The sequence below is a fragment of the Etheostoma spectabile genome, chromosome 15, assembly GCF_008692095.1.
Source record: "Etheostoma spectabile isolate EspeVRDwgs_2016 chromosome 15, UIUC_Espe_1.0, whole genome shotgun sequence".
NCBI classification, from domain to species: Eukaryota; Metazoa; Chordata; class Actinopteri; order Perciformes; family Percidae; genus Etheostoma; species Etheostoma spectabile.
In genome coordinates, this window is record NC_045747.1 from 17,043,208 (window position 1) to 17,058,423 (window position 15,216).

Genomic DNA, 15,216 nt, shown 5'->3' on the forward strand with positions numbered 1-15,216 from the left:
GAGAGAAGCAGCCAGCGTCGGCGGCGGCTCTGCAGTGGAATACGCTGTTTTTTGAGGGAAGTGTTTTGAGCGCGTGTTTCAGGACTTGATCGCAGCATCCTAAAATAAAGGTAAGTCTCCCATCACTCACTGTTTCGATCGATGACATCCACACAGACAGTCGAGACGCAGCTTCACGCGCTCCGATTCTCTTGCCTGTGGCGTGCGGGTCCGGACAGTTTGTGCATTTCGCTCCGCGCGCAGCAAACTACTAATGCAGTTGGAATGGAAATCAGCATCCATGACCTGATATGATGCGTGAAGTGTCCTCGTGTGTGTGTGTGTGTGTGTGTGTGTGTGTGTGTGTGTGTTCCTGGTACAGGCCTCCCCACTCACTGCGTGCTGATATCCAGGAATAACATATATGACGAGACAGAGAGTCGTGTTTGAGAGAAAATGTAGGGGGACATCAATTGATTTGCGTGATTTAATACATGTCCACACATGCACAATTCAAACTTTTCTTACATTCTCAGCTTTTTGCTTATTCTGTTTGTTTATTGCATCATTTGGCATCCGTTTGTTGTCGGTACAAGTTAATCTAACCTTGGCGATGAGAGGAGCATCCGCTGTTGACAGGGTTTAATATCTGATCCGGTTAACGCGCAGCTTCCACTCAAATATACTCAATTAAATTGCCCTAATCGGACCCGTCTGCGGTGTTAATTTGTGCGTTGGGGGCCCAGTTACCCGCGCCGGCCCCCGATGATGACCCCAGATTTGGAGGAAAATGCGCAGACACCTTGCGGCTTATGCGCGGTGGGTTAAGCTCTGAGTCAGAGCCTGGGGCCCCTCCAGCTGAGAACAAGGAGCAGATAGATTAGGACTGATGAATGAAGATCTACTGCCTCTCTATCTGCAACACAATGATACGGTTATGAGAGGATTTGAATGCTAATGTGCAGTGTTTGAGAGAAATCCGAACGGGGCTGGGACTGGCGGGAGGAGATTGCTGGCAGAGCGTGTGCGTGTGTGTGTGTGTGTGTGTATGTGTGTGTGTGTGTGCGTGTGCGTGCGTGGGTGTGGTGTGTGTTGTGCGTGCGGCGCGCGCGCTGTGGACAGTGGATGACTCCTGAGTTTTATGATAGGAAGAATAAGTTATTATGGGGTGTTGGAAGGTGAAGTGGGGCACTGGGGCAGGATTAGACAAGATTGGGGGGGGAGGGGGGGGGGGGGTGGGTAGTGTTGAGGTGTGTGTGTGTGTGTATGGGTTTAACACGGAGGGATTGAGTGGGGGGTAATGCATTGAGAAACCCCTCCAACATGGCAAGTTTTTTGTTGTTGCAGACATGCATGTGAGAAAGAAATTAGCTGAAGGAGAATATAAAGGAAATTGTGGAGGACTGCTATAAGACATTTTGGTTTCACACATCACTGTCAGATGGGTGCTGTCATTTTAAATATTCTGTAATCACCACAGGCCGATTAATCACTAGCTGTTTTGCTGCCTGCATTTTATGTCCTGTGATTTCTATTCATGCACCCGTATTGCATTTAATGCTCTTTACAGTACTTGTAAACTTCTACACCAGCGTAGCTCAATGACCATGACACGTACCATTTATGAGCCCTCGCTTCATAGCATATTCATTCCAACATAGGCCTGCAGAAGTAAAACTTTAAGAGGATGGTAAGTTTTTATGTGGCCTCTGAAGATATGTATTTTATATTATGGGCATAATGTTCAATAGTGAGAAAGTGAGGCTTTTCTCCCCCCAGCTGATCATGGACTGTATGCAACAGCACCAGTCACTGCGAGGCCCCGGCTTCATGAGCGGCTTGTCACTTGATATCACATTTAAAGGCAAGGTCCTCCAGCTCAGGGCAGCGCTTGAAAATATCAAGATGTCTCACTGCTGCACAAGCTAGGCCAAAATGTCAGTGGAATTTGTTTGTCTTGAACTTTGTCGCTGGCGTGCTCCCACTCCCCAACCCAAGCGTTACCTAAGCCGAAATGAATTTAAAGTGGGCCAGGTTACTAAAAGGCTGACATTTATGAGAACACGGCCACTCAAAGGAAAACAAGAAAATTGTCTATTCAGCGTTTGTGATGTGTTTTTTTTTTTCTGTGGATGGAGGCATTTGAATTCCTTAAAACCTCATTCAAGGAGGTCTGGGGTTGGAGAAATTCAGGGACAAGCTGTACTGAATTAGTAAAGGCCTGGAAGTAGAGGGGAAATATCGCACAAGTTAGGTCAAATCTCCTTTTAAGTTTTGAAGGATCAAAGTCATGACACCTCTTGACCTGATATGCATGTTAATAAAATTGAACAATGTCATGATTCACAAGGAAAGGTTAACACAGATTAGTTAATGGGCTGCTGCTGGAATGTTTTATTCAGTTTATTCCCCCTTTAAGGATTCTGCACCTGTAACAGGCTCCACTTCCAGACTGTTCCACTAGTGGCTTTAAGCTCTTTGATGTGGTCAGCCAATGGAAAGACAGTTTGGCCAAATTTTTTTATTTATAAAAAGCAAGAAAGCTGAAATCATCCAGTCTTCTTTTATATATATATATTTACAATTTACATAGCAGATCCAACTTTTATTCCTCAGCGGCTGAGCTACTGTAGAAGAAGAAACAGGATATCCTGAACTTTAAAAAAAAAGGAACACAGAAATCATGCAACCATCTTATTAATTTTAACTGTCGACCTCCAATTTGAACACATGAGCCCACGTGTCCCACAAAACCGAGCACTGACTCCTTACTGTGTTGCAAATAATGCACCGGCTGAGCGATTCCAGTCATTTGAGGAATTAGACCAGGCTGCTCTTTAATTTCTGAGGCACACCACTTATGCATGGCCGATGAGCTTGATGAAAACAAGCAAGCAGGTTAACAGGGACATGGTAAATTACACCTGCACACCTGGCCTAGAGGGAAGGTGTGACTTTGAGATAATACCCAGCCCCCCACCGCTCCAGCGCTGTTGAAACTATGGAGCCATTGCGGATTATTTTCAGAGGAGATGTGGGAAAAGTTACAGCAAATCCTCCCAAAACAAGTTACACAGGCTGGGAAAGGGCATGAGAGGAGTCCAGCATATAAACTATCACCCACTAAAATATTGCCCAATGTCAATGATTTGTGCGTCAAATATAGCCAGGATGCTTTCAATCTGGTGAAAGTAGTTTGCCTTTCCTCGTCCCCTTACTGTAAGGACAAAGGACTGCATTAATTCTGAGGGACGTCTCTGCTGCTACATTAGAATTCAAAGAGAGTAACCGTTGCCCTAAATTTGGTGTCTGTTTGAGTGTGCATTTGTGCATGGTTATGTTTATGCACTGACACTCATTTCTTTGTATGGGAGAGCAAGAGAGAAAGAGAGAGAGAGAGATACGAAGATTATAGATGACACTAAAACTGCTCTGATCAGGGCAAGCTGGTTGCTGATCTCTTCATGGGGCTAGGGTGTCATTGATTGATGGAGGCATGACTTGCTGATGCACACAGGGTGAAGGGTGAAGGGAGAGTCGCTGATCAGCCACGAGAGGCTAAAAATAGACGAGCCCCCATCCAAGATGCTGGGATCATATCAGACATTTCCCTGCCGGTCGCCACGCGCCCCATGCCATGCCTGAACGTGGGGATAGAGATCTGAGTTTCTGTTTTTGTGCAGGATATGGCAACATTTCAATCTCAGTAACCAGGGGGCTGGGAGGGCATGAGCACTGACCCATGCACAGCAGAAATGCTAAGCTGCCTACAATGGCGGGGTGGATATAATGAACCATGATTGGTTTGATTGAGTCTCCCGTCCAGGCATGGGTGTTGGCCCTTTGGGGATCATGATGACTGTCCAGGCATTAATTATTGAATAATAGCTGGAAGAATGGCAATGGTTAATGACACAAAATGAATGCTATAATCCATCGAATTGACATAATTAGAAATCCTGAGATTTCCCCTGAGGAATACATTCTCATCATGACCTAAAGTGGAAAGGGATGCCTTAAAAAAAAAATGGACTCAGGCAATTCCTTTCCCCTCACTCCTCTCATGAGTCCGTGAATGCGCCACGGGAGAGCAAAAAACATCCGACCATGCGTTTGAGAAGATGGTCGAAAGTAGCTGCTCGCGAGAGACTGAAACAGCCGGGACGCTTTATGCTGTTTGAAATAAGCTGGCCAGAGAAAGCGATCAGCCCTGCGTGTCTGATATTGAGTTTGGCAAAGAAAAGAGATATTATCTTCTCCTGGTTAGATTAAGTATTTAGTAAATGGAATTGGGTAATGAAGGCGGTCAAGCCTCAGTGACCACCATGCTTTGCAGCCACTGCCGGCTTGGCCTGAGTCTTGAGGGAGTTTGTTTCGGGTCAGTGATGGCATAAGAGCTCAATACAGCATTGCAAAGTCAGGCTGGGGCCTTTTCTCTGTCTGCCTGGCTGACTGGCTGCGCTGGCTGGAGGCACAACAGTAGTGGCATACTGATGCTCATGATGATGACAGTATAAATATTGATGATGTAGATGGCAAGTAACAGATAAGCGGTAAACATGAAATTATAACCCTGATGACCAAACTGTGAGGCTTCACAGTTTTTTTTTGTTTTTTTTTATATCTCCTTGTTGTTGTTTTTTTTCCCCTCCTTGTGATTCAAGCATGACACAGACAGGTTCGGTTGCTACTGCGCTCTGAGAGATCGCAATGAGATGCCTGGAGAGTAGCGTGGGCGCACTGTCGCACAAGATGACACATCGTCAAACGTCCTTTTTTGGATCTGTTTGGAGCTTGTCGTATTTTTAGGGGCTGCGATGATGGAGGGGGGTGGGGGGGGGGGAAGTGAGATGGTGGCTCCTGAAGAGGCCGGTGAGACATGCCAGCAGTGGTCCCTGGAGGCCGGTAGTTAGTGAAGCCGGGCGCCATCGCCGTGATAAATCACAGGTTCGGCCCTACGGTGCTCTCAGTGCCATCACGTGAACCTCACATGCCTTTCCTGTTTGTTTTCCCATTCCCTGGACTCTCCACAGCATATGTAGAGTGTTGACTCAGTTGTACTACTTTATTTATATATTTTGCCTCTCTTGCACTTTTCTCTTATGGTGGCTTTGGATTGTGTGGTGCAGCGGTGAGGCGTTTAGGCTCAACTGTCCCTGTGTGGGACTATTGAAACGATGGCCTTTAATTGCTATAGTGTGGTGTACTACTCTCCATACAAAGCCAACGTGAGTCCTAATTTGATCTTTTAATTGACATTGAAAAAGTTGGAATCCATAAATGCTTATTTGGAGCATTCCGAGCAGATTATCCTCTCAGCTCATGTACCTGTGGTGACGTCTGTCTGATAATACATCAAACTGACCTCCAGATAAAAAAAACTTTTTTGTCAGTTATCAATTATGGCTTCCTTCACAAATACCATTTGGAAGTTTTATTGATGCAAAAGTAGATTCAGTCCAGGAACTTTCAGGGTTTACTGAAGTGGCGCCCTGCTTAGGCAGCTGCAGAGCAGTGCCGCGGACGCCCCGAGCCCCCGCCGACGTGACGGGGACACGCAAGATGGTGAGTGGTTACTATAGCAGGTTACTATGGCAACCTCAGGTCTCTGTAAGAGCTTCCATTTCACACAGCGTGGGAGAGAGAGAGAGAGAGAGAGATAGAGAGAGGTGGAGAGAAGAACCTGCAGAGAGGAGAAGGGTGGAGAAATCAGCAGAGGAGGTGAGGTGTGGAAATAAACAAGCCTTAGGTGTAGGAAAGGAAAGCGAGCGAAGAGAGGAGCAGACATGGAGGAGGAAGGCGGCAACGAGGGGTTTTAAGAGGAGAGGAGTGCAAAGGAGAAAAAGTGATGGAGAGGTGTGAGTGATGGGATGAGACTGAGATGTGAGAGGAGCAGATCGAAGGGCAGAGAAGACGATCCCGTGGCTTGTTAGACCAGATCTGCACTGCATCCACACGCTGGAATATTTCAGTGCTGCTGTTCTGGTGCTGCACTGTTTATCTCTCCTTTTCTCTCCCGTTCTTTTCTTTTCCCTCCCTCACCTCTCTGATTTAGTTGGCACGGTGCTCGGCTGCGAGAGACATTGTGTCAGTCTTGGTGACTGGTCTCCATGGAGACGTCCATCAGTCAGTCCGTGTCAGTGTTTCGTGGGCAAAGCCTTATCGTGTTTGTCAGTGTGAGTGTTTATCTGTCTGTGTATTAGTCAGCGTGTCACTCACGGAGAAGGCTGGGGCGAGGCCTGAATGGATGAGGGCCAAGAGCGTAGCTTATCACGCACACACGCCCACGCCATTTGTTTGTTTATTAATACATAAAACTGTATGGTGGTGGGTACAGTCGTTGGAGCTGGTGATGCAGGGACAGATGGACACGTAATTAAAGCGCAGACACCTCTGCTCCACAAGTTGCACCACATTGTCTGAATGTTATTCCCCTTTTTTCACCTCTGAAATCCTAATTAAACACTCAGCCTTGTTGCAGTGTGAGATCTGTTGCTGTATGCTGCAGAGTGCACTGCTGAACTCTTTTTCTCTTCTGCATACCTTTGTTGTTATCTTGTCCATTTTGTTGGGATGGTTACTTTGGAAATATAACAGGATACCGATTACAAGTTACCCTATTTAAAATGTAAGTGTAACTATTTCAATTACTTCATCCCAGTAATGTAACTGATTATATTTAATTACTTTTCTAACTTCTTATGTATGGCGATAAAATATAAACTGCTGGAAATGCACCAAGCAAAAATATGGTGATAAAATATCTCAATACACATGTACACACATGTGTGTCACATTGTGGGTAGGCATGTCTTCCATACCGGCAGATGTTTCCTGATGTTGGACATCGACATATTTTTGACGTCGATAGCATTTTGATGGCTGATTCTTTACATTGTACGGTTATGTTTGAACCCTTCTCAGGTTTTTGTATGAAATGTTTTTGTTTTTTTTAATATTTCCAGCGCTTTCGTCAGTAGCTATAGTGGCATCTCTCAGACCGCTTGAGAGGCAATTTAACTGTCAGATGGGCAAACAGGAGAACCCATTGGAAGCATCCGAATAGCATCAAACTGTGGCTGGAAATGGCAAAAGAAGACATTCTTCCTCTGAAAAACATGCAAAGCAACAAAATTAATATTATTTAACACACAGCCTAGCTTTTTACAGAGACTATTAAGATGTAACCCCCAATGTAATCATGAACATTTTCATAGGTAACTGTTATTTAACTACACTTTTCCCCCCTCCAGTATTTTTTAATTAAATTGCCTAATGCCTTTAGATGTAGTTACTCCCCAACACTGGCATTATGCCACAATGCACAGCAACATTAACACTGTCAAACTGTGGTCTTTGCACTTCCCTTCTTTTGGACACTGAAGACATACAGATGTGTAGCGTGTTACACTCAAACAGCATGATAGGAAGCCACAGCTGCAACCCTATATCCATGCCCTCGGCCTTGAGTAGTAATTCTTAATGACATTACTTATTCTGATCCCAAACACGTAGGTCTGCACTGTTCTCGTGTAGAGCGGTTAGAGTGTGTGTTCGTGATGGAAGTGAGAGAGACCTGACTTAGTGTTTACTCTAAAAACTGCACCTGTTAACTCCAACGCGTTGCTGTTGCACAGCAGAGTTGTTGAAACTAAGCAAGTTCCCCGCTCCAATTAGAGAATCAGCGAGCTGTGTCCTGGTGTGTGGATTTCTACTTTATAATAAGAGTGCTCACCGTGGGGCTCTGCACCACCTAAATGTAAATCTTAGCACAACAGAGCAAAGAGCAATAAATACACCAGCACTTTTTGCAGATCGCATTTTAATTCTTAGTCACTTTTTAAGAGGTAGTACTGTCTGAACTGTCATGTGTCCTTCCTTCATGTCCTAAGATGTCTTATGTTAATCTGCTGATTTCATGTGGATTTTAGAATGGTTCCTCTGTTACTTGTTTGTATTGTAAGGCAAGAGATTGTAGCAATATGCCCACATCAATTTCTCCTTCTGGGACAATAAAGTGTATTCTATTCTATTCTGTTCCATTCTTTTCAAAATAGTACAAACTATAAATCTCCTCAGCAGTGGATTACACACAGATAAATTACCATAAATGCAGACGGGCAGAATCAAAATCTTTAAATGCTCCTCCAGAAGCTCTCAAAAATGTGACTGTAGTCCAAAATTGTGCTGAATATTATATTTGGCATAACACAAACAATGTGTTTTAATCAAATATTTGTATTTTCAAGGTTTGTGTAGGGGTGTTTGTAATTGCTGTAATGCAACAGAAAAAAAAAATTGAACATTTTTTACTGCCACTCTTTGGATTATTGTTCTACAATCGCTTTAATGATAATACTGAGGTATATAAGCAGCATAACAATAGCTGGCTGTTGAGTTCACATTCTGTGTTTAACTAAATATACATGTGCTACTTCTGGGTTGGATTTTCAAAATACAGTTGCCTATGCCCTGCTTGGCAGCTGGTGAATCTCTAGATTTCAGAGCAACAGCACGTGAAAGCATCATCAATTCAGTGATATACAGTATGTTGCAAAGGAGTCTATACCTAAAACTGAATTACCATAAAACAATAAGGTGGCCTTCGTAAACATGAACATGATATACATCGACTTTGATGGATTACTTTCTGTGCATCAGGGAAATATTTTTACATCATACTGAAATCAATGCAATCTAATGTATGGAGAATGTTTTGGAGCCCCACAAGGAATAAGGAGCTATTCATACATACACGTATCATATTCTGTTACCAGAAAAGGATACATGAAAAATAAAATCTATGGTTTATTCAGAAAAACAAAGTGAGAAAAGTTTATTTAATTGATGCCAGATTTGTGTTGGTAATCAAACCTGATGTAATTGCTTTTCTTACCTTTCTTTTTGAACATTACTGTATTCTGAGAGGTGATAGTTGTCACTCTCCGGTTTTATGCTTCTGGTTGTAAGAAACACATTTTTAATGCAACTCACCCAACTGTTCTCATAGCCGTGGACTTTAACTCACAGCCCTGCGGCTTGAACTCTCAGACATGTGACTTTTTTTGTCATGCGATACACACTGAACGCAGCATAGACCGACCCCATCACTGAAATGTCACCAAGTACACAGTTGACACACCACAGTTTGACCTCTCAAAAAAAATCACACACACACACACGCACACACACACACACACACTTTCTCCAGAGTAAGAAAAAAAAAAGGAAAGCAATGGCAGCATGAAAAATAGAAATGCTGAACCAAGTCCTCGTCTCTAAAACAGCTGGGAGCAACAACCGCTCGGCTCAGAAACACTGGGGAAAGGTTTTAGAGCAACCAAAAACATTGCGCAGTTTACATTGCACTGTAAATGGCTGAGAGACATTTTGATTAACTGCTGGCTTTAGCTCACCCCTCAGCGCGCAGGAATTGAGTGTATCAACACACTTAACAACCTTAAACACGGATTAATTGTTCACGAAATCGGCGTCCCGACCAGGCAGCAGCGCCACAGAACGGACAGTAATAACTGGATTTCATTTGAAGCTGAGAGCTCCGGCGTAGTGAATGTGAAGATGTCAACATTAAAAATACTTTCATCCCAGCATGTCATGGAAAGTGGTATGAAGCCCACAGTCAGGGATTTGAACATGTGATGTAATGTGTGTTAATGGGAGTGCTTCAGCAGGGTGATGAACACGCTGACTTTTAATCTGCAGCTCTTGGCCCCCTCTGAAGGGGAGGGTGTCCTCGCTCCTGTAGGAGCAATATTCGGAATAGATCAGGGCTTTTCTCTGCGTCCTGCATCCTAATGAGAGCAACGGCGCGTCTTTGGACATGTTGAGTGGGAGGACAAGGTAGGAGAGAGATGCAGTGCAGAGGGGGCTGCAGTATATCCTATTTGACAAGGATGAGTGGTGATTAAAATGTGGAACACTGAATGCTCCGGTTTAAGAAAACCTCATCAGGCTGTTGTGCTGTTTTCTAAAAATAAGCACTCATTGTAATATTGCTCCAATAACCAAAGTGAATACCTTCTTGTGGCAAAAAAAAAAACCCCACCAGAAATATGTAGAGAGTAACAGCATCTCAGGCTGCACGCCCTGTCAGGAGATGACATTAAGAAGCTTAATAAGTAAACAGGGAGGAAACGAGGAGGAGTTTCTGTCTAATTAATAGTGTATCGCACAATCATAAGCTCAGTTGACCTTCTGTACATTCAGTTTAGGAGTACAAAATAAGAGATTAGCTCAACTGGTAACGAGGCATCATAAGACATCAGAAGCACATTTACTACATTATGGATATGTTATATTTACTACAACAGGAACACGATATAATTACTCCGATGTGAAGAAACGTAACTTGTTGTTTTCCATGTGGAATTATCCGGAACGTCAGTGTAATCGTCCAAAGTTTGGGATGATGAGTTTGTTTGAAGAAAATATTAAAGAGTGCATAATATTTTACTATAATGGAATTTAATGCAGGTACTCGATTTTCAAGTCTTGGAATGCATCTATTTTCCATAATTTGACATATTTCCATCCTAAACTGAATGTTAATACAATATATGTTAAGGATATAAAAACTAAAATATCAAAGTCCATAGAAAATTCCGATCAAAACAAAAGATATTCGTAATAAAAATTCTTTACATTTAATATGTCAATCTCTCATACTTCCATATGGAACTAATGGTGTGGAACTTTGGGGAAAAACATATAAATCAATCACAAATCCAAATTTCTTACTTCAAAAGAGAGCACTCAGAATCATAAATGGGGGAAATTATCATCAAATCATTTATTTATAAACTTAAAGGTACTTAAATTTAGTGAATTTATAGACCTTAAAGTAGCATCTCGAATGTTCAAAATATATAATAGCATGTTGCCCGACTGAGGGGCAATACAAACAATATAACAATAAATGAAAACAATAAAAATATGAACTGAGGGGACGCTGTGTTTTCATTAAACCAAATAACAGAACAAATGTAAAACAAAGAAGTGTTTCGGTGTACGGAGTTAAACTGTGGAATGAATTAGAAATTGACGTGAAAAAGTGTAACACAATTGACCGATTTAAACAAACATAAACGTAAATATAAAACCAGAAGGTACACAAATTGTTTTGGAGTTCTTGTGTTGTACTGGGTTATATAGTGTTTACTTAGTTTCTGTACTTTGGTACCATGGCAACCGCACTTTGCAATACCTTTTATTTGACGCCACTTTGCATTCATTCTATACCTTCTGCTCATTGTCTGTTGTTCGCCTGTTTGTTTGGGTGTTTTACTGTTTTTTTTTTTGCTTTTACTGTGGAAAACCGCTGCTGCTGTAACAAGGGAATTTCCCTAATGTGGGATAAATAAAGTATCATCTAATCTAGTTTTATCTAATCTAATCTAATCTAATCTTTCATTTCCGTATGAAAGAACATGATTTCATGTAAAAAGGTTAGGTGTAATAAGTTCAGACTTCAGCCTATACCTTTTTGGTCCAGTTTGTTTCTTGGATATATATATATTATATATATATATATATATATGTATCAATATATTGTATATAATGTATCCAATGTATATATATATATAGTATTTTTATTGTTGTTGTTTGTTTTCTTGTCTGTTAATTTTTTTATTTTTGTTTGTGGAAGTAAAAGCAACAATGTTGTTTTTTGTATGATATCAGTGTATTGTGTGTTGTGGGTTATTATATTATGTGTGATTAGAAGTACAGTAGCTGATGAAGAGGATGCGGGTATGGTAGAAATCCTTCAGTGCCATCAACAAACCCCTATGCAGGGAGTGCACAGCTTTGCCAAGGCTGCACAATCTGTCAATTAGTACATTTTGTAGAAGTGTTTAATCTGCATGGAGATCCACGTATGAATCAAAATACACAGTGATAGGCGATTGTGTGTTTGTTTTTTTCCCATTAAAATAAGTCCATGTATTTTTTGAGGAATAAACTGAAATGTTCACTAATGCCGTTGCAAAATGTTAAAGGATTTCTGGATCTGCATTAAAACACAATTGTTTGTTTCTTCCAACCAAATCTTATCTAACAAAAAAGTATGGAGGGAAAAATCTTCAGTTCCAATTGTTAACAATCAACCCTGTCTTGTCCACAGCCAGAAAAATGGCATAGCCAAAAGAGAATGGCTTCTGTTCTTGAACCATTTGGATTACAGTCCTGATCCTGGTTTGTTCTAACACACTCAACTAACACTAACACACTAAAAAGTTATCTCGGTGATACGGAACCCAATTTACAGAAAGTAAATGGTAAAAAAGTAATGGTTAATTCTCAGCTTTTTGTCTGTGTGTGTTTTAAACTATATTATTTTATTGGTTTATGTTGTATGCAATTAACCCTCCGTTTGTTCTTGGGTCAAATTTGACCTCTTTAAAAAAATATCTATATCGGGAATACGGGTTTCTTTTTAACCAAATTACCACAAAAAATGGACTGGATTCCTTACAACGCTCTTTGCTAATACAATTGATCACTTTCATTTCAAACTCATCTGTATGTTCCTCTGATCTTAACTATTAGTCAAAATGATTCATAATTTCTGCTTTTTTAACTCAAATATTAGGTATTATTTGATATAAATGAGGGTTATTGACCATGAATTCAAAAATGACTGTAAAACTAGTAGTAGTAAGGTGGTGTTATTGTAAACTAAAAGACAGTCCCAGGAGGACAACAAGGGTTAGGAAGTGTGCTTTCAGACAATGTGGCCCCAATAAGGTAACAGACTGAATACCGCCTGCAGCTTGTTCGGGGTTAAGGTGGAACACAGTATTTTTATCCAGCAAGGGGAAAAATGATTTGATTGTGACTTTAAAGTGTTCCGTATACTTAGAAGAATTCATAAAATTTCATATCTGTGCACAGGACTATATGTGCCTTACAGTTAAACATATCAGGATGCAGATAAACATAGTGCCATCTTTGTCAGTGTTACATTACATCCTTGTAGATACATTTTTCTCCTTCAACATGCATCAGCTTGTTATATTGTGGGCTTGTTGAAACCCTATCCCCTCTCCCATTACCCAGTTTGTCCCATTTTGACGCACCAGCCACTTAATGATATCGGTTATCAAACACAAATTGAGTATATAAGCAGGCAGACTCAAATATTTGTCTACCTAAACCTGTACTTGTGGGGAAATCACTGCGTGCAAATGGAGAAAAAGCAAATCAATATCAAGTACAATAGTGGTGTTTTCACCTTAATCTGGCAGCATGCTGGCACTACACACCCCTGTCCTTAAATCCCTGTTGAGGAGGGGGAGTTATTGACTGGCATCATTGATTCACCTGTACTAACATCTAACGTCTGAATATTTCAATAACCTAGGGGGCTCCTTCCCCTGGGGGCCAGACATGAATGATGTATTACTGAGGCAACACAAAGGAAGTTAGTACGCAATTAGTCACACTGCTCACAGTGTGTGTGTGTGTGTGTGTGTGTGTGTGTGTATGTGTGTGTGTGTGTGTGTGTGTGTGTGTGTGTGTGTCTGTGTTTGTGGGTAAGTGACGTCAGGGCTTCATTCACCAGCAAGGCCAGCTTGCTCGTCCAGCTTTCTTTCAGTGCCGTGGGGTAGGCCAGCAGAGGACTCAAGGGGGGGGGGGTGCGGGACTTCCTCTCTCTCCGTTCCAGCACAATATGACACAGCGGTGTGTCCCCCTTGCACTCACCCGACCCCCACAGCACCCCCATCTAAAAACTATTAACAAGCACCTTCTGTCATCGCCCTGTATTCCCACCCCCATTCCCCCTCCGCGATCATTAAAAAGAGAAAAACCCTCTGCGTGACTCGGCTACTTATGCACAATAAAACTGCTTTTTTTTGTGTGTGTGTGTTCTCCATTAAATCAGGGCTTCTGTTTCCTGATGCAGAATTTCCCTTTTCATTTTTTAAAAGCCCCCTGGTCTTTCATCCCAAAGTCAATTTTGCCTGGCAGTTAGTCAAAGGCTTTTAATGTTTATAAGTGCCTGTGAAGAGTGTAAGCTGTAAGTGTGATAGACTACCCTGAGACCAGGACGGGGCTGAGTCTGAAAGAAAAAACCAGGCTGGAGGAGCAGACTGGGCAAAAAATTCATGCTGGCAGGGGGCAGACTGTGGACTGTCTGGATGGGATTATAATGTACCAATTATGATGAAACTGCATATGGCAGAATTACAATCTGACATGACTAGGATGCTGAAACAAATGAAATGTTTTTCCTTGTATTATTTAAATGATTTAATATTTGATTCAGCTTAGGTGGCACAGGTTATATTTAACTTAGCCTCTGTGTACTGTATGTTATTCTGCATGAGCTGTTTTTTTTCCCCCTTGTTGAGACGAACCAGATATTGCAAGCTGAGCGAGGAGCGCCTAGCAAATGAAAATGTAGTAGTTGTTTTATGTTAACTAGCAGACGCTGAGGGTATCATATTAGCACTGATTTATCATATCCTAAATTTGTCTGCTTCTTATAAGCTGTGCAGCATGGAGAAGAAATGAACGTCTGGGAAAGGGAAATACCTCACTGCAGGTTTCTTACTTGATTGTGTTGTGGTCCGTCATAGTCTCTTCTAATAAGCAGTGAGATGAGACTGATTTGGTTTGGCGCTTTGTGTTCAAATGCAGTTCACTGGGGAGGGGGGGCAGCCTCTTTGGAAATCAAAATCCCCTTATGAAAATTATGATTGAGCTGATGTGGAATGTAGAGAACGTTTGTCTGCTGGTCAGATGACCTTTAAATGATGAGAAATTTGGAAACGTCCATGTCTCCATGGTAAAGTGTTGGATGTTGCATGCTAACGCTTTAGCATTCACTACTGTAGTTTGAGAGAAGTTAAGCTTTTAGCACTATGAAAATGTGAAGACTGAGCTTAATGTACTTTTAGTGCTAATTCACAAATGTTCAAACTGTAAGCGGCGATAATCAAAATGTTGCATGAACAATGGACCACATCACTCGTAATGACAAACCCGTTAAGAATCCTCACCTGACTCTGATGTTCGCCTCACTTCTACACAGCTTTAAAGTGACAAGTTGCAATTTTTGGCAGAAGACATAAAACATGGATGAAAATTTGAAGTCATACGCGATGACACGCAACGTTGCTCAATTCCATACAGTTTTACTGCTACAGGCTTACTTGGTCTAGTACAGGGGCGTAAATATAGACAATCCAGGCAGTAAGGTTGCACTGGGATCTG

The 15,216-nt window shown here is 41.8% G+C and overlaps 1 protein-coding gene across 4 annotated transcripts in view; it reads left to right on the forward strand.

Annotated features, from left to right (window-relative positions):
• Positions 1-15,216, forward strand: part of lrrc4ba (leucine rich repeat containing 4Ba) — a 37,719-nt gene continuing 22,503 nt past the window's right edge. The window contains exons 1-3 of one of the 4 annotated variants that reach the window (XM_032537612.1): positions 1-110; positions 5,453-5,544; positions 6,035-6,155. The gene's annotated coding sequence lies outside the window, so the exon portion shown is untranslated. Of the gene's footprint in view, positions 111-1,311; positions 2,234-5,452; positions 5,545-6,034; positions 6,156-15,216 lie in introns of those variants that run through there. The other 3 variants (XM_032537610.1, XM_032537611.1, XM_032537613.1) reach the window with 3 other exon arrangements.